Source organism: Solenopsis invicta, chromosome 1 (genome assembly GCF_016802725.1).
Source record: "Solenopsis invicta isolate M01_SB chromosome 1, UNIL_Sinv_3.0, whole genome shotgun sequence".
Classification (NCBI taxonomy): Eukaryota; Metazoa; Arthropoda; class Insecta; order Hymenoptera; family Formicidae; genus Solenopsis; species Solenopsis invicta.
The window spans coordinates 19,992,750-20,020,743 of NC_052664.1; the positions used below are offsets into that span (position 1 = coordinate 19,992,750).

At 39.2% G+C, this 27,994-nt stretch overlaps 1 protein-coding gene across 11 annotated transcripts in view; it reads right to left on the minus strand.

Annotated features, from left to right (window-relative positions):
• The window catches only part of LOC105201229 (disks large 1 tumor suppressor protein), a 393,240-nt gene extending 372,081 nt beyond the window's left edge, over window positions 1–21,159 (minus strand). For 5 of the 11 annotated variants that reach the window (XM_026132842.2, XM_026132836.2, XM_026132840.2 and 2 more), the window contains exon 1: window positions 20,066–21,142. The gene's annotated coding sequence lies outside the window, so the exon portion shown is untranslated. Of the gene's footprint in view, window positions 1–20,065 lie in introns of all 11 variants that reach the window. The other 6 variants (XM_039451471.1, XM_026132837.2, XM_026132838.2 and 3 more) reach the window with 4 other exon arrangements.
• Between the last annotated feature and the right edge of the window lie 6,835 nt (window positions 21,160–27,994).

Below are 27,994 nucleotides of genomic sequence, written 5' to 3' on the forward strand. Positions count from 1 at the left end.
AAAAAGCTCTCACAGAAAGAGATGGGGGATTACATTGCCGACTGTATATGTACCCTCCCGGCGTCTTCAAACTTTGCGAAGCATTTGAGTTTCTTGGCGAAAAATTCCTAAACACGTATCAGCTCCTACCCGGCGTATGTACGTTCCGCGCGAATTTTTTATAGACTGCTCGCGAATATCAGTTGAAACGCGAAAGCTCGTGCCAGTGGGCTTTTAATCGTTTAATCATGCATCGCGCTTTTGCGCGTTGAAAATGCATTAATAACAGGTCAATAATACGCATCGACGGTTCCGCGTTATGCGCCCGTTGATTTATCGGCGACGCTTTTTACAACGCACATACCATTTTCGTCCGGTCGCAGACTCGCGTAAGTCATTTACGCGAGTCGTATTAAACATTTACCACCAACGGCGAGTTGAAGTAATAAATTTATCTGTTTCGCCGGAAAGCGATAATATTCGCGGTGGCGACGGCATGAAAAACGGCCGCCAAAAAGCATTGCTGTAATATCGTTAATGAACCCACGAAATTTCACCTTTCGACCTGCGGCCGTCGGCAGTTTTAATGTCAGCCGTGCGCTGCTTTGCGGCTCCGACTGAAACGAGAATAAATAATACAGCGAAGTGCGCACAGAGTGACGCGCCATCATGTTCGTCGTAACGCGCGCGCGCGCGCGCGCACGTGTTCATATTTCCAACGTGAAATATTATGAATGATAAGGGTATGCATTGCGCGCGCCGCGGAAGGAGAGCTCAAGATTTATGGAACTGAGATACGTACACACGTACGTACACGTTCACCTTTCATTTAAATAATATTTTTATTTTTACACACCCCCGACAAAATTGTCCGTCGTGCGAGCTGTCTTTCGAGTGATCTCTCGAGCTTTGTCGTGCTATCGATATCTCCATTTTGGATGCCGTACGTCTAAGGCAAATAATATTAATACGATCGTTCAGATTTAATAATTTAGCAAATTTTTATGAAAAATATTCGATTAAAGAGTGATCTTCCCTTCTCTCTCCCTTCTATCTATCTGTGTATATCTTATTGAGAGAACGAATGCACCCAATTTCGTAACCGTATGCTCGGCTGCGTAATGAACCGATACGGGCCGCATCTAGTATCCTAAATACGGGCAGGCAGTAGGAAGCAAAGGTAAATGGGCCGCCCAATATAGCAATTCCCTTCTCTCCTATTCTGCGTGTAATTTACCAGCCTGTAAGTTGGACGATAGTGGCAAACGCTCGGGGACGACTTCGGAATATCTTGAAAGCAAAATAGCCAGGGTTCGGCCGAACGAAAGAAAAAAGAAAAGCGAACGAAAGAGAGAGAGAGAGAGAGAGAGAGAGAGAGAGAGAGAGAGAGATGCCTTCGCCATGTAACGCCAGCTAATTTGAATTCCACTTCGGTAGTAGCTATCAACTCTGCCGGCCCACTTGGTCCTGAAGAGGAGAGTCGAGCTGCAATTAATTAGAAGCCCGGCCACGCCGATGGTCGTCGGGATGACAAAGTGCAGCGGAGTGCAACGTACGCGATGTTGCGTTTTCAATGTGTGATTCGTCGCTGGTGTCAAATTTGAATCCAGGAACAACTTCTGACGTTTTATCCGACAACGAGATCCATCGATCAGAAATCGTTCAGAAAATTTTCTAAATTGTTTAATAATATTAATTTTTCCTTATTTTCGATTTTATTCCGATTACGACGTAAATTTTTCCTTCATTCCCTTGCATATAGTTGTTCGATTAGTCAAGACATACATGTATAACTTCATTGAAATAAGTTACGTAATTCGGAGACAGCCTGTGCTTACCTTCCATCTTGCTACAGAGCACAGACACTGTCGTTGCAAATGAGGCAATTAATTACATGACGGATGGAGTTTGGTCAACATTCTCGCGGCCATCTTGATACATGATGCATAAGATGTGTTTAGTACGGTAGTCAAAGTGCGGAGGAATCATGTCTCACAAGCTGATTGGAGTGGCGAAAGACACGGTGCGGGTCATGCGGGATGTAATATGGTCGCCATAGATATGTAACGGCTCGAATATCGGCTGTGCACTCCGCTGGATTAACTCTTATATCACTCTGGAGTGGTACACGGTGACCATTATTGCGCCAATTAATAATGTTGCCAGCCTTATTATCCAACTCCTAGCGCGTTTCATGTTTCTGACGAAAGACACGTTTTTGGGCGATCAATTATTCGCATTTGCTATAGTACATTAAATAATTACTAAATAATGTGTATTTTCCGTAGATGAAACGTATGAACGAAATGCTCAAGTAATTGACAATTGATATTTTGACGTAAATTCAAAGAGTGACTCTTTATTTCTTGCTAGAGTATATTCATCATTTTAGATGTATTTTAATATGCGTTTTTACTTAAACCGAGAATATAGTTACGTATTTTCTACACCCCAGAAATGAGAAAATTAAATTTTTACGTTACAGCAATTTTTGTAGAATTTATTCTATCTTTCATTTGAAAATTCCGAGACCGAATTTTTATGCTATAGAATAGAAATAAGTTATGACATATATTCGTAGTAGTGGTCTGTTGAAAATTAGATAGGGATAAAAATCCCCTCCTCTATTATAAGTGATCGATTATAAAATCAATCAAGTTTATATTATAAATTTGAAATAATATCTAACATGAGGTTTTGAATGAGATTTGAGTTAAAAAAATATAAACCATTAATATGTCTATATGTTCATACAATATAAAAAAAAATTTATATTATATTTATAAATGTTTACTTTATTGAAAAATAATATTTATATTTATATTTATATTCATATAATATTTATATTTATATCTATATAAAATATATGTATAATAAACAAATACAATCAAAATGAAACATTTTAATCATTCTGAATGAATAATGTAAATAACTTTATATGATAACGACGTAATCTTGTTTTAAATTTCTATCAAATACATATCTATTATTTAATATTTCGTTTTTTTTCTAAATCCTATTCTTTATAAACTTTTAAAAATACAATCCCATCGAAAAAACTCATAGCAAAGTACAAAAGTGTTTTATTGATATCTTCATTTGTTTAGAAACACTGTCGTAATAAGCTGTTTAAAGTGTTTCTTCTATATTTTTCATGTTTTGCCTATAATCGGATAATTACTTATAAGTAACGTGTTACTTCCCAATCCTAGGATATAAAAATCACTCCAAGTAATTGTTTACGTAAAAAAAAATGGAGCGACTATTCTCGGATTAAAAAGATCCACTTATTGTATTCTTGGAGATCAATGTGAAAATCGTATGCTTTTTAATACAAGTCATAACTACTGGAAGTTTATTGAAAAGCATTGAATTTTCCTTTTTATTCCTCTCGGTTTGGTCCGAGAAGTATACAGCTCAAAGTGAGCAGCCTGTGTTTGATCTTATATATAATTCAGATAATATTCTTTTCGCTTCTTTTCATTTTACAGGTCACCACATTTTTTTCGACAAAGTATCGTGCTTATGGCGTTGTGCCAAAACAACTTCGCAGGATCCCCGGAGATTGTGTACGCGCCCGGGGTGGTGATGCATCATCTCGGCGGATGTCCTGAGCTTCGTTCGCGTCCTTGCTGTGCCTTCCCTGGTCTTTTTAGCTTCCTTTTTCCACCGAAGGAAACCGGTAGGAAGAGTACTATTCGACTCCACCTCCCGTGCTGTAATCCCCTGTTCCCCTTTCTCCCTTTAGCAGAAGTTAGGCAAATAAAGTAAGCTTTATGACGGTCGGGCGATATTTATGGCCCGTCCACAGCGATGCTCCTGCGCCGCGGCTTCGCGCCGGATACGCATTGTTGCGTTCCCGTATCATGGAGAGACGTGGCACGTGCAAGAAAAATGCACGGGACTTGGGTCCGGATCTTTGTGCGCCACCAACAAGTATACGTCGATACAAATTTACTCGTTGTACAACAATGCTCAAGGTAAACATAGCTTTTACCTATTCTAAACATCGAAATTTTTTCGCATATATAATACGAACATAAATTCGAGACTTAAAAATATTTTACATTTATCTTGATGAAATATTTCTGATGTTATATACATAATTGTAATAATAAATTTTAAATATACGATACACATTTATTATAATAAAATATTTCTAAAATTATATAATTGTAGAAATAAATTCTACAATTAATCAAGAGAGAACTTTATTTCCATAAATATTTTGAATTCTTATGTATATCAGCTTTAGAATAATAAAAACGTTCATATTAATAAAGATTCAAGCTATTGGCATCGAAAACATCGACTTATGCATCGATTTACATAAAAATTCAAATCAAAGTATAAATCTCAATTATGTTCGCCAATTTATTATGGATTAGCGCCAGTAAAGGCATTTTAAACTCATTTATTCATTTTTTATCAAATCGATTGGATAAGGTCATGCTGATTTAAAGATTAAGTAAAAGATAAATATAAACAAAATAAGCAAATAAATTGGAAAAGAATGTTGCAGCGTACAAGTGCAATTTACGAAGGAATTTTTCCGTAACGGCCTTTTTGTACCATTTCTCGCACAACTGTTGTAAAGTATTTTTCTTATCAAAATTGCGCAGATATTGTGCGTAAAAGGGTTGGAAACTCATAAAGTAGAGGAAATATCTCCTTGGAATTTCGTCCGGAATCCAGGCGAGGTTTGATAAAATTTTTGGTTCATCCCGGCAATATCGGATCGATGCCGGAGCCGGACGTGAGCAAGGCTCCGCTTTAAAGAGCTTCTCGGCAGAGAGTAAATCGCCTCTGATCGGTGGAATGGGAGTTCGAAAGATCGCACGTAGTCTACCTGGCTAAGGAAGTGGAGCGCGTATATCTTACGGAAAGAAAATATTTTCATCCTCTGAGCGTGAGAGAAAGGTTCGCAGACATCGCGGAAACAGCTTTGTGCGGCTTAATGATCCGATCACGTTAATTTCGTGTCTCAAAGCAAGGAAATTGAAATAATCGACGTCTCGTACCATATTGAGTTGCATCGTGTCTACTTAATTGCAAGTTTTATTATAGCCATGGCTTTGGCTAGGAATTACTTCTTAATAACATAAATATGGTGGATATTGTAAAATATGAGATAAGTTCCATTGGGTTATGTAAATTGAACGCGATGTAACGTTCGATTTATTGTTGCAAAAACTTTTGTGGCGCATTAATCGGGTTTAATTGAAACGTAACAGAAGGAAAATGAGGTCCGAGGGGAAGTATAACGCGCTACTAACTACTACAATAAATTCATTTCCGACATTATTCGCCGTGCAGATATGATATATATATATACTTCATCGAGAATACGCGAACAACAGCATTAGAAATTAATTCCCTCGTGTCTGTGCTCTTTGATTCTACTCAAGATATCGTTGACCGCAGTATCGAGTGACGCGGTAATATATAAAAAATGTATAATATATCAATTATAATAATAACCGTAATAAGTCAGTAATATTATATCACAATATTCGCTATAACATTGTTACCAACTATTGTGTAATTAAAATATCCGAATGAAATAAGCACTAATGTAAAAATTGTATTTTTTTTTTTTTATACAATGCCACAGAGACTGATTTGAAACTATATAGTATCGATATAAAACAAATTAGAATACATAGATCACACAATAATTTTCGAGGAGATAGATAAAAGTTATTCTCCACATTTGATTTTATCATTGATCATCTGTATCTGTACTCTATAGTGTATCTATTTACGAAATCGCGCCGGGTTGTTTTCGTCGTAGATGATTTGCGAATTCCGAAGAGGGATCTCAGCCAATATACATTTATGTATTTACTTGCGAATAAAGTCGCGAATAAAGAAACGAATAAAGTCACTTGGGGTCGCTCGAGATAGCTAAGCGCGCGGACAAACTTCGCGGCTGCGCTACATTTCCTCGTCGAATTTCTACGGCTTCTCGCACAATATCCATTTTTCCGGGAAACTTTCCGGGTCCGCTCCTGAATTCCAGACGGTGGCGCGTCTGACCGTACGTGTCTGCTACTACTGCGCGAAGAAATACGCATTGTGGTAAGCGGACTCGAGGAACGACGAAATACGGCCGCGGTGTACTACGCGGGTAGATGTATGACGACAAAAGGAGCATTAAGAATGACGGAACGCAGCGGCGAAATAGCCGTGGATTTCATTACGGTAAGAACGTTGTCCCGGAGGGCGGAATATGAGTCTTTGTAACGAGACGACGACGACGACGATGACGCCCGTGGCGCGTGGCGCAACCGGGTCTGTAATAACCGAATCTAAATCCCAGCCGGTCGCTTTTCCGCATTAATCAGAAGAGAATTTCATTCGTGCCCAGCTGCGATGAAAGTGCCGGCGACAATAAAAGCGCATTCGTCGCTGTGCGCGTTGAAAATTCAGAAGGATCTCTCGGTTTCTCGCGGAATTCTTGGTTTCCAAAATTTCAACTGGGATCATTACGTCACACTTCGTTATACTTAACGTCGGTGCGGTCGAACGACGAACTTTGACCCGGTCCGAATTTTGGTACCGGACATTAACGCGGTTAGTCGACTTGCGCGAAGGGTGGCAGACCGCGGCACGGGGGGAGGAGAAAGAGGTGCGTGGGAGGGAGAGGCGTGGAAGGTAATGGCAAAATATAATAGCGTCGCGCCGGCAAGATAACCGCGGTCACTTTAGCCTGCAAACTTCAAAGTACATTACACCGCCATTATCGTTCCTCTCCGTTTCTCCAGCGCCCGCAGTAGGAATGAGGAAGTGAGGCAGAGGGAGGGGGAGGGGAGAGGAGGGATGGGGACTAATATGATTTACGTTTTGACTTCTCTACTAGCTGAGTCTAAACGTGATCTTTTTCAAAGACGGAGTATGCACGAGACGAAATTGGCTTCCCGGCTCTTTCGACGATATTTCTTCGCTCAGAGGCCTCGAAGCATCGCCTCTATCTTAGTATCCTGAACGACCCTTCTCGACGCGCCAGACGGCATACGTCATCCATGACGACGGTAAAGCGCGGCCGGAGTTCTGCCGGGCAGAAGGAGGATTTTCTGGGCGGAATATCATTTGATATTCGTCACGCGGAGGGCACGTGCGCGAAATTGAGTTATAGAAAGATGCTATTCAAAAATATCTGCAAAATGCAGAAAATAATTGCGACAGTAAGAGGAGGACCCACGCTTGGATATAATTTATGCATATTGTCGGGACGATATTCAACGACACGTAAATAAAAGGAGAAGAATTACCACACTCTTAATCGCGCTGCTTAATTTCAGGTCAAATTTTGTACGGTAATTAATACAAACAATTGTACGAGCAATAGGCTTAAGTAAGACTATACATGTAAATACAATACAAAACAGTAAAAATAAAAATACTAATACTAACGTGGGTACCATTTGAAGACAAGAATCGTGCGAACAAATATACATTTTCATCGCTCAAAGGGTTAAGAGCTTACTATCGTTGTGAATATAAGAACTGTCAGAATTAGAACTGATAAAGCTCTATTCTCATGATACTCTCATTGCTACAATTAAAATTATTTGGATATGAAACTTGTTAACGGTGTTGCAAGCGACAGACGATAGGATACAAATAGCATTGAGATCCTTGCGGAAAAAAATATTAGATTTCGCGTGTAGATACGCACGGAATGAAAAGACAATGTTTGTTTCTACGTGAGCCAGATATTGATCTATTGTCATATGACGTCAATGCGGATAACGCGCACGCGGGCGTTCGACTCCGGAGTAGCGCAGCATGCCCAATAGAATTTCGCTTGATGACTGGTGGTTTCCAATTAGAATGCGTTTACAGGGGCAATTAACGATTCGAATGATGGTAGCGGATGCGTTATCGTGTTGATGGATGGAATACGTGCGAGCAAAGAAAAATCAATCCTCCGCGAGATTTTGCCGAGGGTTTTTCGAAAATGTACGTGGCTCAGCGAGCATCGCGTAATTGGCAGCAAACTGCGTTGTTTTTTCCAGAAGTCACGAGATTCTATTGCTAGATTCTATTGTGTTAAATTTTCAATTCCAGAGAAGAGAAACGTTGCTAGCTGCATTTAATGACTAACAATATTTTAGTGGTACTCGCGGAATATATGTGACTCTTTCGCTAATTCAATATCGTATTTGTGTAAAAAAAAGAAATAAGAAATACATGTAATGCTTTCTAGTACTGCAGAAAATATCACGTACGCGTAATTTTATGATGTAAATTCGCGCAATTTCCGTATAAACTTGTGTGCTGTTCGATACACGCTCTCTCTCTCTCTCTCTCTCTCACGCAGTCTAAGAATCTTTATCGATTAATTATATATAATAAGAATCTCTATTAATAAATTATATTACAAATTCCCGCTAAAACTTTTAGAATGTAAGAACTTGTGCAGATACTTTTAATAATAAATGCGGATTAAAAGCGGATTGAATCAAATTATTCATAACGCGTAGATAGCAGCACTAAGTTTTGTCTTGTTAAATTCCGTTTTTTTTTTTTCGTGAACCGGCATTATTGTCAATTTTACACAGGGGGCTGCAATAACTCACGCGAAAGAGAAAATTGGGTATTAATTATTAAGAAAAGAATGCATGAATATGTAGCGAGGTAATCTTCGTCGATGCTAGGAAGCCGTTGGTCTTCGAAAAGTTAAGATGCTTAAGGCTCATTGGATATTCGACACAGGATAACTTCCAACGTCGGGCTCGAATTACAATGAGGCGCTGACATCGTCGCGCCGCGGTTGTCCCATCTAAATCCCATAAGTACAACCACCTCGGTGTCCGTAGCCAGCTAAAGGTCAACTTACGATCGATATTACACGCAAACGCCTAATCAATATGCATATTCATCGTTAATCGTGACCTAATCTCAGCCTCTCGTCATTTCCTTCCTTCACGTCAGATTCCGGAACGTCTACGGAAGAGCGTCGCCGTCGCGTCAAGTTTGGCTCACGCAAATTCTCAAAAACATTCGAACCTGAAAGTCCATTTATCTTCGAACCACTAGATTCCGTGGACCTAATGCATTTTCCTTGTAAAGGATATCGCGATATGTTGCGACAGTTTTCCAAATAAATTTACGGCCGTGGACAAACAAGCGAGCGATACGTGCTTACGTCAATGCATAACTTCTGCTTCCGAGTTGTTATTGGTTTTTTCTTTTTTTCAACTTTATACCTCTAACATGCAACACGCGGTGTCCAATCAAGATAAAGTATCGCGATATAGGAGACACGCAAAAACATGTTATCCGAGCGAATGGATGAGAAAGATCATCGAACGCGTATCGTTGTCTTCGGTACGTAAATTTGAGACTAGCGTGCGAGAGCTGCGATATTTCCAGGCCGCCGTACGCGCTCGTGGCAGATAGGGGCGACGCTTTTAACGACATCATAAAGCACCCCGAGTATACCGGCTCACGTATCCGTAGCAGTAAAAAATAAAGAGGAAAAAAAAAAATAATGAAAGCGGTTCCACGCAGCAGGGATGCTCTTGTATCGTACGCGTCCTAGTTTCGTCGGCGTGATCTATATCAGATATTGCTGCAACGCCCGGTAAACACGAGAGGACTCGATTAAACGCTCCCGATTAACGAAATTACATTCCGAGCGCGATTTTGGTCGACATTGTCATCCTGCGCGCCATACAAAATGGACTAATCGTCCACGAAAGCTTCCGGTTGTATTGATATTTAACGTGTAATGAAAATGCGAGGCGTCGCGTTGCATGGACGTGCCATATATTCACGGTAACGTAATCGGCCCAGCTTACGGACGATAACGCGAAACAATTCGCGAACTTGCAGTCGCCCCGTTCCACGTATCGGACCGGAGAGAGATTAGACCCGGATCACTGCTCGTTGTCCAACACGATCCGACACTGCGGCCGATCCGGCATTGCCCGCGGCTGATACCTGTCGCCGAAACACAAGCCGCCGAAAACTGGCGCCGTTTGGTCATTAGGCAGGCATGCGGGACCCCCCGGCACCCCACGGTGGGCCCTGGGGGACGTTTCGCACCCAGCTCCGCGACCAAAACGCGTCGCGCGACGCCGATATGGATTTTGTCCAATAAAAGCCGGGGTGTATCCAACACGGTGCGGCACTTCAACTGGAATAACATGCGCGACGATAAAACTCTCGTCGGCTCGTGCGGTTAACCGTTAAAAAAAAGAGAGAAAGAGAGCGAGAGAGAGAGAGAGAGAGAGAGAGAGAGAGAGAAAAGAAAAACAACAAACATTCTCTCCGATTGCAATTGAATCTGTGCGCCCGTTGATTTCACCGTATACAGGTATATACTGGTCATGAATCAGCGAGGTCAAAGAAAAAATATACTAGGAATTTGGCAAGCTGTAATTAAAATGTTAAAAAATACATATACAGTTGTTGCAGTTAAATGATGTTTGTCGGCTTTGCAATCACGGTTGATCGATTAAAAAGCAAGATCGAGCGACGTGACGAAACGCCTAAAGCACACCCAATGGTGCTCTGCACGCGACATAAATTAAGCTGCAACGCGCAGTAAATATTATTACAAACTTTCTCGAGTAAAGCATGTTTTATAGAAATGTTATTAAACTTCCACTTGGCCTTACAGCTCGCCTTCTTCTCGGTCGCAATCTTGGTAGCCCTGACGTGAAACAAGACAGGCGAAGGAATGAACTTTCAAAACTCAAGGTAGCAGAGGCTTGTAACATTAAAGAGGAAGAAGTTTTCTTAAAAAGGAACGTGTAAAAGAAAGTGTAAGTCCGTTTTACATCGGAAACTTCACCGGGGTTCCATGGCGCTTCCATATTTTCGCTCGACATTAACGCGCTGCTGTTTGAGTGAATCCATTTTATTTCCAATTTGACGGATGCGAATTAAAAATTAATTTAGAAATTAATAAGACGCGTGCGTAAAAGTAGCACTCGTTAGTATAAATATGTATAAAAATGGTGAGAATTCTCTTTTGAACTTGGAATACTACCGTCGATGAATTTTTACCCAAGCGCTCGATCAAATTTAGTACAGTCTTTGCTATTAAAGTTTTGATAGTTTAACCTAACATTTAATAAGATTTTTTATATTTAAATAGCTTGTGTTAATTTCAGTTATTTTAATAACTTACAACCTGTAAAAAAGACCTATAGACATAAAAAAGTTTAAAAAAATCTTAATTATGTGAGTGAATTTTCTCAGAATAGTATTAATTTCACTTAGAGTAGCGTAAAAAAAAGATGAGCATTCCAGAATTAAAGAGAGGTTGATAATAAATTTGAACACCATTTGATAATATGTTCGAGCACATCTGTACGTCTAGATTTAATTTTCACCTTTGTCCTTTTGTTAAAATTGATAAATGCCACGTAGCTTCTTACACTCCGTAGGTTTAATTTTCTTCGTCGCTTCTTGCGTATTTATATTTATCCCTGCGTCAGAATTCACAAGGAGAACGGCCAGAGAGTTATTCGCGGCGCTTCTCACGCCCTCGTATTTATTCATCCCGACATGCAAATACGAGAACGGGGTGTCCCGAGGAATATCGACGGCCCACGAGTCATAAATATCTTCCGCGATCTAAATCACAAATTAGATCCGCAAACAAATCTGTCGGCGAATTCTTGCTTCCGAGATAGTAACCCGTCCCAGCTCGGCGTATGTGGTTACCATACATTTCTAGAAGCGTCGTCGCCGAGGTCATCGTCTGACGACCGAACGGAAGGGTTACCAACGCTCGTGTCGACCGCGTCTGTCCGTAGTGAAAGCGCGAAGTTGAAAGAAATGGCAAAAAAAAAGAAAAATCACGGATTGCCATCGGGCATAGGTGAACTCCGGTTCCGCCCAGATATCCTTCCGCGATTCATCGAGCAACCAGCCCATCGAACGGTTTTCAATAGCCTGTATAGAGAAACGAATATGTGGAAAGCAAGGACGGACGTTGCTTTGTGGGTTGACAATGACATAGAGAATATCGCGCGGTGGCCGGAGGGAATCCGTTTATAAATATCTTAAATCGAGACGACGAAAATTCTTCAAACGAAAACATCGTTTACTTACGTATTCAGATAATTACATTATTATTTAAATGTTATTCTCCGTACGATAATATTACGGTCACAGCGTGCAGAATCCGTTAGTTTACCTTCGCTTATATATTATACTTAACTGAAGTTTAAATATGTCGCAAGATTTAGCGGTGAAGCAAATGACTTCTGGGATCGTCTGTGTATCCTTGGATCTACATATGCACGGTCCGAAATATCGTCGGGAAAATTTCCGTCGCATATTCATCCGTCGTTGGCGTAACGAGGGCACCCACGCGCGGTAATTCTCGCGGCAACGTCCCATGCCGGACCGCAAACATTTAATTAAACCGACCTTCCTGCGGAAGCCAAAAATGACGAACGAGTATTCGCGTACCGCGTATCCTTCTCGCATTCGTCGCAATTTCGTAGAAGCTCATGGAATTTAAAAGTCTCGAGTTAGCCGTCACCATCGTCGTAGCTCGAGCATGCCGGAGACATCTTTCTTCCTTGGTTGTCTCTAGAGTGCACGAGACACTCTTTTTCATTCGGCTCTTTCATCTCCATTCCATGTTTCCTCGCTTCTCGTTATTCCCCTGGCCCCACTGACTTGCCCCCTGGCGTTCCTTTTCCTCCCTATCTTTCCTTCACGTTCCCCTGGATTTTTCCGGCCCACGTCTCGTCCGCTCCGTAAGTTGCAGCTCGGGAGGATATGACGAAAGTTCCGATCTCCCTCGCCTCCGTAACGTTGAATATTCCGTTGGCACGGCACACATATATTATTCGCCAGAAATTTACAACGAGGAAAGGATCGCTCCGCTTGAGAAATGTCGCCCGAATTCGATTTAAATAATTCCGCCCGTATACCGGAGTTGGGGGAGTCAACAATGTCGGGGAATGCGCGAATGTGCGTCACGCACTGGAAGTTGCGACTTTTATTTTGACTTTTATTTTGTCGCAACGCTATTTTACTTTCTCAAACGGTCGCGGAATAACAGAAACGCACAACGACGCGAAATGGAATAATTTAACGGGGATGTTACGAAATTAGCGGCGGCTGGGCTGTCGTTCCCGGGACGGCATTCTCTTCAAGGAGATCCAGTTGAATTAGAGCCACCACGGGGCTATTGTAATCAGTCTTGACGCTCCAGCAGGAATAATTACGATCCTCGTGAAACTCGAGCGGTTCAAATTTGCAAATCCCGGTCTCGTTGCTCGTGAAATTTGTCGGATTAACTTTACAAATTTATCCCCGCGCTTTTCCTCCCCGTGCTCTTGTGCCACTCGTTCGGGGTCTCCGAATATCTTCAGGGACAAAGTCGCTCATAAAGGATCCTATAGCTTTCCATTAGCAGTGGCTTGGAATGAATTTCTATGCCCATTTACAAACAGCGATACTAAAAACAATACTTTATATCCTTTTTAATAGTTTCAATCGTTTTTAAACTGTTACTTTTTAATAGGGATTTTTTTTCACTCGATACAGCCAGATTGATCGTGTTTTTCAATTTACGACGAATTCAACGTGACGCGGCGTGGACACTTCGCGGACATGGAACATTTCCGCCTGCGCGACACGCTCGTGTACGCGCTAGAACACGCGTATACGTCGATGCTGTACAGTCAATCCGTTTAGGCAACGCCGCATTTAAATAACGCATTTTCCGTCCAGCACGTTGATAAATATTTAGCTTACTCCGGCGCGGTGCGCGGAATCGATTGGAAGTTTACGAAGAGCAGTAGACGATAGCACGTTGTGACAGGAACAGAGAAACGGAATTGCTTTTGACGGATTAACTTTTTAAATCGTTCGCAGGAGAGAGAGGCATCCTGATTGGTTGTTTGTTGAATAAATTCGCACGAGAACGAGCTTTATTCGGGCGCGGTTCAATCTCCGGTGCATTCTCGACTCTCGACAGAGATCTCGTCTCCTCATTGCGCGAGATTATTGTGTTATATGTGCGGCGCGGTGTCGTAATACAGAAAAGTGAATGAACGTCTCCAGATAAGGAAAAGCTTTTCAAAGGATCGAGAAACTCTAGATTTGCTTCACAATATATCATTAACGTAAAGACCAGAAATCCTAGAATACACTGTTATATACATCTTCCAGTTCGCCTGAATCACGCACAGCGAACATGAGAGGAATGTAGATCTCTTTCTCTCTTAGTTTAATTTATATTTGTATATTTTTTTTCTCGCTATTCGGAACGTGAAATCAAACCACGTTGAAGAGAGAAATATCCAGAGAGGAAGGGAGAGAAAGAGAGATATGTTTGCGAATTGCAAAATCAACGAGGCATGGGCTTTTTTGTAATTCATTGCATTTCACGAGCAACTGCATTCGAACCACTTAACGATACTTTTGTGTTGACAAAGAGTGAGAGGAGTGAGAGAAAGAGAAAGGGAGAAATAGAGAGAGTGAGAGACATGCTTTGCGCTCGTATGCAAACAACATCGACGAGGGTATTTGGCGGGATACAAAGCGCTGCTCGAACTCGCGCTGCTTGCTGATTTTCGAGCAAGAATCGGCGACCGATCGGCGATTTGCATATCCGAATATCAGTTCCTACGAATTGGAGCGTTTGTGGCAAACCGACGAACACGGAATTAGTTTCAAGCCGCGCAGCCGCACAAATACGTCTGTATTTGTATCACCCAACCGCAAGATATTGAAGCATGGATAACGAGATCCAATTTGAAGGATGTCACCGCGACAGGATGCGGAAGGAGGTCTAATCGTAGCTTGTTAGATGGACGACATTTTCCGTTAATGCTTCTAAATTCAACTCGATGATTGGATAGTATTGAATGAATATTCTCGTTATCTTCTGGTTGTCCATATTGATTAAGTGACTAAATTTGTGCGACTAATCGTTACTTTTCTAAACAGATTTTCTGACGGATTAATATTAATTAAAGATGAATTGACAAAATGGGATGACTTTCCCAGAAAGACGAGTAAAAACGTTGTGTTTGTAGTTTTTAAGCTGCTAAATTTTATTCTGATCTTTAAAAATTTTTAATTTGTCGGAAAAGTATTAAAATTAATACAAACAGCTATTATAAGAATAGAGCTACTATGTTAATGAAAATAAAAAACTATGGTAAAAAAACACAATATCAAGTGAAAATCGGTCGATATGTGAACACAAATTAGTGAGTAAAGAAGGCTTTGTTCGATCAAAGCGGATTTTAGTGTTTAAAAATATTTTTTGCGTGAATTTTACAATTTTCAGTAGTAAAATTCTACATTAGAATACACAAAATACTCTAGAAAAAAATGTAACGAATAACAATGTTCTCAAATGCTATAGTCAAGATATAGCAATTTCTAACGACAAAATCTTTGTTTTTATAATAGATATTAATAATTTTTTTTATCAAACAGAACTATTAAAGGTGACAGTATTATTATGTTATTACTAGTAGTAGAAAAATACAAATTAATATGTTCGTAAAGTTTAACAGTAAAGTAATAATTAACTAGATGTTTAATAGCTTCACATGCTGATTTTAATATTTTCTCGCGAAATTAATAATTTTTAAAGGTCAAAATCAAATTCACAGCAATTCAAAACCTACAAAAAAATATATCGTTTTTACTTGCCGCTTTGAAGACTAATATGAGTTCGTTTCATTCATTTTTCTTTTATAAAAATATATTCGAATAGTATTCTATTTTGCAGGCTACATTCAGGAAGCACGCTATCAATGCTATGGCATTCTATCGTTTATTAGATAAAAACAAAAATAGAACATGCACCCAATAGCGCTGATAAAAAAAAACAATATCGTACATATATTACCCATATTTTGTAGACTGACTGTTATAAAAATAATCGTTAAAAATATTTTGTGAATATTTTTATAATCCATAGTTTCATGAAAAACGAAACTATTACAACTACGTTTAATTTAAATATTTTTTTCCAGAATATTAAAAAGACATCGGTTGGATGAGAGCATACTTCGAATATTTTGATTTTTCATAAACTGATATAAAATTGTGAAAAACAGGGCTATCTGTCTACGAGGATTATGTGTTATATAACACTGTTATCTGAGATGTTAGAAAGTAGATATCTTCACTATTCTAATTGTAATTAAAAGAAATATACAGAGTTGTGACTGACATGCAAATGTAAAGAAAAGTTTTATTCACATTTAATATACTTTAATTATAATAATTGTTTGGAAATTAATTGTTGAATATCAAAATTGTGAAAACTATGTTTGTAGATGAAAATAATTGAGTTCATTTTAAAAGACAAATATACTCGAATTAGAAAATAAAAGTAGGAAATGCGAGTCAAACGCGGCAATTGGTGCGTCAATGACAACATGCACAATATATTCAAGACTTAGTACATCGAAAAGTATACATTAATAAATTGTGCATGTTGTCATTGACGCACCAATTGCCGCGTTTAACTCGCATTTCGTACGTTTTATTTTCTAATTTTAATACTGCCGAGTCTATCTTAAATATTTTGATTTTGTTCCACGCAAGGTGAAATAATGCGTAATATAACAAATATACTCGAGTTTCTAATATTCTTTAATGTGGACAATTCTGGATTAAATACATGCGATAGTGATTATTCAGAACTAAAAACATAAAACCGTGTACAATATTTGGCTCAACATATAAATACGTATAGTAGCGGTATTTTTGAAGATAAACTTTATAAAAAGAATAAGTTTGGATTTCGACTCACAGATGTCTATTTCGATTTAATAAGAATCAGTTGCACCAATTTTATTCTCAATTTTACGCAGGTCGTTTAAAGTGAAAAAAGAAATGTCATTTCTCAAATTAAACATAAACAAGGAAATAATTAAGTAAAAATACTAAAAGGAATAAAACAAAATCACGTTTTCTAATTTAGGCTTATAGGTGAAGAATTTGACTTGAGGTCACTGTGTTAAAATTAGCTGGACCGCGGGAGAAGTCTAGCGAGTTTTTAAAACGGAATTTTTGTCTCGAGTAAAAATAATTGGGGATCTCTGCTATGGACAAATAGTCCCTGTAGACAGATAATCCTGGGTTTAGTCCCCTATGCATTTGTCTATGAGTATACAGTCGAATAATAAACTGATCATTAGAGAAACGCGACGAATTAGCACAACAAATATCATAAAAGCAATATTCGACTGAATGTGCAGATGTATGGTCGGCCAGAATCATCCGACTATAATGAAGCAAAGCGCTGCTGGCGTCGCGCAATTAGTTTAATTGTACATACGTATATATATCGTGCGTATCAGCGTTGGAAATTCTTCCACCATACGCCATTCGGTGAACGGTATGCAGAGTTATAAACGTATGTCGATACAACATCATGAATATTATACTAGTAAGCAACGTTCAGCACGATAAGTCGGCTTCAAATACATTTCATCAAATTCCAACAGCGATTTCGCTCAATTTTCGCAAATCTCTCGGCTCGATGTTAAGCCGTCATTGCTGCCATTATCGCGTCGTGACTTCGATCGCTTGTTGCCGCGTCGCGTTGGCCCGTGTTCGTCGTCGTAATTAGAGCGACGAACAGCAAGGGAACAAGCTCGGCATCTCTCCTTTTTTTTCCTCCTCGCTTTTATCAAGTGGCTGACCCGCCGACCTCGATCGCGGGGGCGGACAAAGGGTCCGGGGATGATATTTTTTTTTATGTCCCGCTCGTTTTTCACGCCCGCTCCGTAATATCGCCCGTCAACTTTACCAAACTCGCCCCAACTGCGATATCTCTCCGCCCACTCCTCTTCTGCCATCACCCCCGCTAGCCTTCTGCTATCCCATTGCCCCGCGTCGTCCCTTTTTTTCTATTCCCGCTTTCCGACAACCTATGCCAGACGCTTTTTTTATCGCGTGTGCCAGCAATTTATTTGGCTGATCGTTCTTCCGAGAGTTGGTCATAAAAATCGTTACACCGACCAATCGTGTTCATCGAACACGTTTTGTTCATTCGCTCGCACGCGTGACGAGACTCGCGGATAATGTCAGGCAAAGAAAATGACGGCAAGTAAGAGAAATCGTTCTTTCTTCTTTTTTTTTCGTCCCCGCAGTCCCTCGCTCCTCCCGTTCTTTTTGCGCCGAAAGAGTACCGACGACGACGTTTTTCATAAATGCCAACGCTTTTTCCGGCTCGCTTTATTACGACTGAGAAAAGGCGGGATTATTGGACGTTTATCATCGCGTTACTTTAGTTTTATCGAACGCGGAAAAGCTTCGTTTGTCTTTACCACGGTTTACTCGATACGGATATTTGCTACGGGGCGTTATTATTTGACGCGCCAGAAATTTCTCGTCTAAATACAATGCCACTTTCTACATTTTACACTTAACAATGGTTTCCTACAACAGCGCTAATATATTACACAAAAGAGAGAGAGAGAGAGAGAGAGAGAGAGAGAGAGAGAGAGAGTAATGCAGCTGGAAATGCGACACGGGAATTCCCGTGACAAAATCGCCGCATCTGTAATTATTCATAGTACCAAAATCGCAAACAATTAGCCTTGTGCAGCACTAATTGGATAAAGATGTAAAACCACTTTTCTTCTCGTTTCTCCAGTTTGTACCTCGTAAATCGACGAAAACTTTACCGGTTGGTCCAGCCATTCGCGAAGGAGAGAGAGAAAGAAAGGGAAAGATTTACATTTGCAGCAAGAGAATAAATATTCCAGCGAGGAGAGCCGGCGTCGTCTTTTATGGAGCGCGCTTTCGATGTTGTCCCATGAAAATACTTCGAGCTTCGTCGACAGCTTTGCCACCGCCGACAACAATGGCACGTCGTTTCGTACGAACCGCGAAAACAAAGGGCGACGGTTTCTTGCTCACGCTTCGTCTGTTTTCTCGTTACGATGTTCCGGGAATTCGCTTAACTTTCGACGCGGAGCTCGACTTGTTCCCGGAGAAAAGGCGACATAGTCCGCGCGCGCAGTCGCAGTTCCATTAAGCTCGTCGTGCAACAGTTTTACGTACGGAAGTAACAACTTCTTCTTCCTCCTTCCTTTTCTTCTGGATATGCAACAACACCGTAAATAAAACGATGGCGCGCGTAAAGAGCAATGTGGGAATAATGATTCGCGACGTTATTCCCAGCTCCGTGCGCGAAATCGCGTAATTACTGCACCCGCGTTTATTAGTCGCGCGAGCTTCGTTCCTAGTCCGATTATTAAACTGGTTAGAATAAGTCGATTGAATTTAATGCAACTAGAACCCTGGATGTGTCTTGTAAAGTGCTTACAAGAGAATCGTTTCTACGCTGCAGCAATGCGGAGCAACAGTTAACTCCGGCACGTTAAACGGAACTGCGTCGAGAGAGGATCTGCATGATTCAAACTAAAATCGAACAATTATACGAAATGTAATTACGCTTTACTGATTTTTGCACATCAACCACATTTTATCTATATTAAATTATTCTTTTTATGTGCAACGCTAAATCGTTTATACAAATTTAACTCCAGATTTTAATTATACGCAATAAGAAATGAATCGATTGATCAATCGCTTTGGATTGCTAAGTAGTACCACTGAAATTATAAAACGTTTTAATTCCACATCATTAAGACTTCCAGCCACTACATCTTTTATATATTTATCTGATTTCTCTTTTGATTTCATTTCTGGTGTTATTTTTTTTATTTTATATTTGTTGAGAAAATATTTATAAAAGATATGTGTTAGTTTCACGTTCTTATAGAAAAGCGCTCTTTTCCCTCCTCTAGAATAACAGACATATATTTACCTATTGCGAGTGAAATACATCACCCAGCATATATAAGACGGGATTTTCTTCAGTTTGAAAAGGCCTGTGACGGCTGTCCATGCTCGTGCGACTGGACAATTACGGTATTTGGCGTTTCAATTTATTTATGCGATATCTCATTTCTCATTTCAGAGCAATTGCCAGCAACGTCAGTGACTCGGCGTTATGCACATGCAAAAACTGTACGGGGGATAGTCGGGAGGAGGGGGGAAGAGGTGTCGCGACGAAGGAAAAATTCTCCTCTTACGCGCTTCGCTCTTCCATTTACGTTACCTTTCTTTTGGCGTTTTCTCGTGTCACACGCGTGTCACGTGCGCCAATTATCGACGATAAAATTAGCGCCCCTGCTCGTTATCCAGGTACGGGGTACCGCGCGTCCGAATAAAAATTCCTCTCGGACACTCCCTTATTTTCGCACTGTCATCACTACGGTTAATCCGGCCCGCCGTAAGATCGAGTCCCGAAATGCGAAGAACTGCTCAGCGAGAATACGAATCAGTACGATCGAGGGCAAAACCGTAAGGGAAAGCTACCAAAAGAATTTTCCACTTATGCAAATTCACTCGCGAATGAGAGGAGATATTTTCTTGCGCGCAGACTTTCATTACGATTTAAGCCGATAATAAATTAATTCGTGTCGAACATTATTCGCTTGATCTTTCGTCAATAGAATCGTTATAGAAAATTGTATCCGCTTTCAAAGATAGCTTATCGTAACAATTATGTTGCATGTCAATTTCGAAGAAGGTAAATTTCGGCTTTGAAAGCAATGCAAGTTCACGTAAAAAAGCAATCGTTTCCGTTACGCGTCCGCCCATCGATATCGCATCAGCACAAAATTCGGCACACATTCGACGAATTATTTTCACTGATCACGGGGCGCAACACCAAGAGCGCACCTCTCCAGCACACTTGACTGAACGAAGAGCGTCGCTCGATCGAGACAACAAAACAGAGCATTGAACGAGACGTACCGAGAAGCCTGAGTTATTTGTGCCCGATCGAGCTTCCATGTCACATGATAAGATCGTTTCCGTCCCGTCGCCGCTCAGAAATCCTTGTCCAGCGTAATGCGACTGACAAAATCATGTATCACGAGGCACTTTTTAAAAAAAAATGGGGGAGGGGGGACACTTTAGAAGTAAGTGACAGACGGAAAAGCGAAGCAGATCGATGAATTCTCGCTTTCGCGACAAGAGGAACGACGTTTTCGCGCACGGCAATGACAAAAATCACCGGCGGCGGCGAAACAAGTAGAAAAGAATCGATCTCTCGGGCAATCGGACGACACGCTCGGCAAGTGGAAAGAGTCAACGCCGATGTCCGACCGTCGTTGTGGCGCGCGGCGAGCCACTGACTGTCTCCGCCAATTCCACGCCTTTCCCTATTCCACTCCCACCCGTTGTACACCACCACCTACACGTACATCCCTACCACTTGGACCAGCCACCCCTCTTTCCTCAACGCACCCTTTCCTCAACGACCGCCGGCGCAAACGCCACAAACCTGCTTATCCCTCTTCGCGCGGAGGATTCGAGGCCACTGTTTCGGTCGTTCTCCCGGCTAGCCCGAGATGCAGTTACGCTCCTCCTTTCGCCGAGCGCCGAGCCTACGGGCTCTTTTTCCACTTTTGATGGTTTTGCCAAGACTTCTTCTCTCGACCCTGAGTCGTAATTTAGACCCTAATCTCGAAGCAGCCCCCCTCTTGAGATTGCGTGTGTTTTATTAATTGGTTATCAAGGAATTACGGACTAATTAATAATTATTCCTGCAGATTCGTACTGTAACCCAGCTTTTCAAATACATGATATGCAACAATAAATTTCAGCTTATTAATTGTACTATCAGACTATACGATTTATCGGGATCATTAATTAAATTAGTCATAAATACGCAGTTACGATATGAAATATAATTATAAAGCTAAATTTGCGTTTCTCATAATAAATTTCAGAAATTTTGCGTTTGCTTATTACACCATTAACTCTATCCAATCAGGACGGTTCGAGGAAAAAAAGGAAATGGACACGTGAGTAATAACGTTCAGCGTAGCAACCGGACGCAATCTCGAATTGCGCTATCTATTTAACTCACTCGAGCTTAACGAAAACATATTAAAACGTATTAAATCGTAATATTACGCGGATCACGCCGCGGATTCTGCCGCGCTGGTATTACCTCTCCTCCCCGCTGCGTCGCCGAAAGAAAAAGCAAGTATGTGTGCGAGCGTGTGCATGTATGCGCATACCTGGATTTATTTCATATTAAACTATGAGCATACTATTATTTCACGCGCCGTCGGACGACGATGGTAATCCCACGACAAATTATCGCCGGATTCCGGCTCGCACCGGAATTCCGCCTTTTCTTCCGTGCTTCTGCCATTCTGTCACGCCGCGCCGCGCCGCACCGCGCCGCCTCGCTTCTATGACGGGAAGGCCGTCCCATTAATGTTGCGCCGGTAACTATATCTCGCGAGGGAAACTTCATTGCGGCGACGACGTATCGACGAAATTACCGCGGCCGTCCGCATCCCCTAAATAGAGTCGCTTCGCGAGTCGCGATCGGCCGTTCAACCGTTTCGACGGCGCGGCATTCCGAAAATGTTACTGCCATGCGAATACGAGACCGGCGAGACACATTCGAGGAACAAAAATGTAAATCGTGTTTGTCCAGACATCTTGGAAAATGAAGAGATCGAAAGAGATACGATCCTCACATCCTTTTTTCTTAAATTTTTCTTTTTCAAATAATTTTAAGCGCGTTATCTTTCATCAAGTTCTCAAGAAACAGTTGACGTAGCAATTACTGTCGAAGCTTCTACTGCTTACGAGAGCGACATGACGTTCAATTAAACCTCGATACGCGAGAAACTTATTGACGTCTTCGGAAGTCGCTTCCCGTTCGTCAAACGCTACGTCCCGTCCGATATCCGCGATTCACGATGCAGACGACGATCGGCGAAGAATATGGATGTTCACGTTGAAGCGTGGGTAAGCTCAATCTACCGGACGACCCCTTTTTCTACCTGGCAATTCGCAAAAAAAGATGAAAAAAAGAAGAAGGTCAGGTTGCCTTAAAAAAACAGCACGTCGCTGTACACGGGCGAAAAACGACCTGCGAGGGGAAAATCCGACTCGTGCAATCTCGAGGACGTAAACGGGCTTGTCGGCGACAGCCCTCGGAACCCGCCCTCCCGTCGATACACGACGACAACGCTCGACCGACTCCCCGGTGTAAATTACGCTCGAGAGCAGTGTTCTCGCCGCGACTAGAGAGATTTAGAGAGCAGGACAAGAAAACAAACAAACCAATAAAAAAATTATTAATTTCTAATATAGAACTTCTTTTAATTATTCTCTAGCGAAGCCGCGCTCAAAAAAGAAACTTAATAAATACGTTAGCGAGAAAAATTTCGAGGCGATTGAACCGGAAATCGAATTCGAGACTCTAGCTTCTCCGAATAGCTACCGGGATCTGAATGATTTAGTAGTAAAAACATTTCTTCGAGTTTAGAAAACAGAAAAGAATTGCAGTGTTAAAAGAATATTTTCAAATTGATTTCTGAAGCATTTACATTAACTAATCACACTTCGTTAATCACATTGAGCTCTTGTTGCGGCAGATAATAATAAAATTAGCATTTATAAAAATATCTCTAAAACAAAACGAATTTGCCATTTGTCTTTGGCAAGGCTCTAAACTGCTCATTTCGCAATCGATTATAGAAGAACTCGATTAGCCATGCTAAATATATCCTTCCGCCAGCATCGTGGCAACTTTTCCGATCGCAGTTTGAGTTGCTCCTTAGTAGGAAAGTTTCCGTTATCGTCTTGGTACTTATCTTGAAAGTATGTATGGCGAGCGAACTTCTAGTTACTTTTCTCGGTTAAATTCGACGTAAATTTCGCCAGTTAAACGATAAATTGATAAAGAATCAAAAATAATAAACATTTAATAATATACGTATCTAATAAAATAAATAATAAATCATAATTTGTAATTTAAATATAAATTATTCAAAAAGCGTGTTTTAAAAATATGCTACTTCATTTGCAGTGCTTAATGCGTTTCCATTTTCACGAAATTAATTTTTAATTAAAATAATGTTTAATAATATTTAAATATATTTCTATTATACATAAATTTAATTTTATAGTATTGTATACTTTGCTTTTTCCAACATTGAGTAATTTTTTGTTTTGTTAATTTATTAATAATGGACAACTTTTTATTCTACTTCAATAAAATTTTTTAATATACATTTAACACTTTCAAAATTTATGATTTTTTTGAACTATTCATTGTATTATCACAAAATTGCAATATAATTACCTCGAATATTTAAACTCAATAAGTTTAAACGACTAAAAGAATCAATAATCTGTATAATCCGGAATATCCTACACACATTTTCATGAGGATAATAAAAATGTGTTCAATATTTCAACTTTGTCCCGTTATAGGAAAAAGAAAACCCTCGTTGATAGTCTACTCTAACAATAACCCTTATAATAAAAAAGATAATGAAAGAAGAATTGAAAGATCTCTCGAGATATTTCAGAAAAATTTCGATAAACCTTTGATATATGAAAGGATCTAGCGTTTTTCTGTAGTAACGTTACTATTGAAGGGAAATGGAAGAGAGAGAATGATTCATAGAATCGATTTTTCAGAAAAGATCTTATGAAAATAAAAGATATATCAAGTGTGTAAAAATCTTCGAAAACTATACAATTGTAAGGTTGATAAAAATGAGTAGTGCAAAGTAGTATCCTTAAAGATGTATTTAAAAAAATATATTTTAACAGTAAAAATTTTATTTATACGTTTTTTGCTTCTTTTCAATATATCAATCAGAAACAATTTTCAGTTTCGAAGTGAAAAAGATTAAATACATTGAAAAAAAATATAGCAGAAAAACAATTATTTACCTATCATTAAACCTATAACAAACTAATCTTATTAATTTTTTTCAATTTTTTCTCAAATATTTCTTTCTTTTGGTAATTTTAATGCTAATTTCTGCCTCGTATTTTGTCGAGGAGAAATGATAGTGACAACGCGAAAGAAGGCAACAGGAATCGCAAATGGTGAATAATACAGATGGCAAAATTGCGATACAGAATAACGGTGGACCCGACCCATCGTTTGTTATCTCCCACTTATATGCGCATAAAGTAGTGAAATGCACGCGGGTTTGTGAAGGGTACTGGCAAAGCGCATACGCGTACCGAGTATAAACTCAGCTTCCGCCAAGCGGATTACTACAAAGCCCGTGTATAACGACGTCGTCGAGCCAGAAATGATGGAGAGAGAGAGAGAGAGAGAGAGAGAGAGAGAGAGAGAGAGAGAGAGAGAGCGCATTTTGTTATGTATTATTTATTGTTAACATAATTAGCGTAGCTTTTCGTGACGTTCAATGGTGCTCATATCGTTAAAGATTCACGAGAGACCACGTGGCGCTCGCGTGTCGAGAGGGTACGAATCTTATACGCGGAAAGGAACGCAGAAATGATAAATTTAGTATCAAATCCACCAGAGAATCTGGGACTACTTCGCGCGTTTATTTGTCACTTAAATGCGACACGAAAGCGACATTGGATCTCGGAGTGCATGTGCACACATAGCGAGCGTAGTACGCACGACCGAAACGGAGCTATTGCCGCGGTCGGCGGCCGAGATCGGCCGGTTCAGCACGCGGAGTGATGCTGTAACGAAGTAACATAATGGCCATTCGAGCTCGCAGCGCGCACGGCTCGTATTATCGTCATACATCGCGTTACTGTCTAGTGTATGCACTTTCGAGTATGCTGCTAACACTCACACAGTCATTATAGGAATCATAACACGTTACGACTGAATTAATAAAGAATCCGTGAATAATGCCCTTCATATTTTAGAGGGAGAAGTGAGAGTAATGATAAATCCACGTGTAAATTCATCTAACAATTAGTAATATTAATATATAACGATTAACGAGATTAATAAACAGCGAGAAGCCATAATAATATTCGTTAAAAGAATGGAACAATAGGTGTGCTAATTAAAGCATAATTGAGATATTTGTACAAGTATAACATTACTTCTATATTGTTACGTAATACACATATTCCGTTATTGCAATTATAATTGTTACAAATTTGAGACAAAATAAGAATGTGTCTAATTTGAACAATTATAATTTTAAATGCGCTAATTTGAAACACACCAGTTTTTTTCAATTTATAACCTTGACATGTATTTTTGTGCAAATAGCTCAGTTTATTAAAACTGATATAAAATATACATTTATATATATGGGACGTTTCGCGTTAAACGGGCCTCCTCTCCTTTCAAAAATTAACGCAACGGAATAAAAGGTTTGAGGTCTCAAAATATTCGTATACTTGTGTAGATTCGAATAGAACGTGGCAATTTGTAAAATTCAATATAGCGGCTGAAATATGGTGCCTGAAATCCGCAAAAGTCACGAATAATCTTACAATATTTTCGATAAAAATGCGAAAACTTGATAAATCGGCTTGAAAATGATTATTATTTCGAGATCGTTAATTACGAATTTGGAGACAGAATTACAAAATTTGAAAGGATGGATTTAAAATGGTTAGATTTTAAATCAATACATAAAACGTGAATATTATACATGTTTTTTACCCAGTCAGAACTGGGTAACTTTGATTCGACGTCGATATTGTTGACAGCTGATTAAGTCGATAAAAAAGTCGATATTTCTGCAATATCGATCGCTTCTTATCGAAGCATGTTGAATGAAGGTTGATTCAACGTCGAAATGATTATTTGAAAGTTATGCTTGTGCTCTTTTGATTTTGAAGTTCAAGATTTCTTTCTTGTGAAGATGATCCAAAACTCGGATCGAAATGTTTGTAATTCGCTATGTAACGCTTGTTTGCTAATTACATTATTCATACACGAACAATCTATGTTGGCTCTATCGGCACGAATTCTTATTTTAATTTATTTCATCAGAGCCTTTCCTAATACAATAAAAATATTGTAATGGATTGATGAAATAGATAAATTAGAATGATTGGCTATTGAGTTTCAAGTGCACTTCCGTTGATTATTGAGAATTTCATTAATGCAAATGCATTTACATATAATGGATTTTGCGAAATCATAACGTTTCTATTGATGTCACAAATATAAAATGGGACATAGATATTATCATTTGTAATATCAACGTCGCGAACTTTTATTTAATTTTTTCTTATACTTATTACTTATATAATTATCAATTGCATTTAATTACAATGGTTGTATTGTAATTACAAATAAGATTAAGAGATCGCAGTTAGCAATGTTGGAAATCGTAATTTAAAACATTTAAGTGCAGAAACTTTGAACTATATTGACATTCTATATAAATCTTCATTGTATATAAATGCCAGGTACAAAGTGCGATACATGTATTATGGAAAAGAGCGCATTTGTAAAATATTTTATACTGAAATCGATTTGCTTAATTGAAAAATCGATTTAGGGGACACCAGTACAATTCGACAGGTGGAAAGGTCAGGAAAAATTATAATCATATTCTTTGTCGGAAACTGTCAGATAGTTCTTGCATTATAACAACACGAAAATTGTTCTATGTAGTAGGTTTTGACAAAAAATTATTACATAGCTGTGGTTTCCTACTTCGCGATGTAGGTCTGCACAAATATGTCTAATTCAGAAGATAAAAATACAACTGAAAGAAAAGAAAAATATCTGTTGATATTGCCGAGATTTAAACAAAATAAAAGAAGATACTAAACTAAAAAGATTGAAAAATAGGAGTTTGAAAATTGCTTCCAGCAATGGTTAAAACGCTTAGACTATTTTATAAAGTTAAAAGTAAAATTAATTATAATAAAGAAATAGCTCAATCTAAATGTATCATCTTTTTAATGTGTAAATTTTTTTAATATCCTATTGTTCAAACATAAATTTAATGTAAATATTTCAAATATAGAACATATATAAAAATGGTATGTATGTATAAATATGATAATTATGTACATATGCCAATATTTTATATACACATGTGTAGAATTTCCGTAAAATTTATGTTTAAAGTATGTATTATGTATGAGAAAAATTAGATGTTATGTATACAATTTAAAGTTTAACCTATTGTTGAAAATACAAAATTTTTTTCATAATTCGATTGTATAAAAATTAAAGTAGTTATTATGA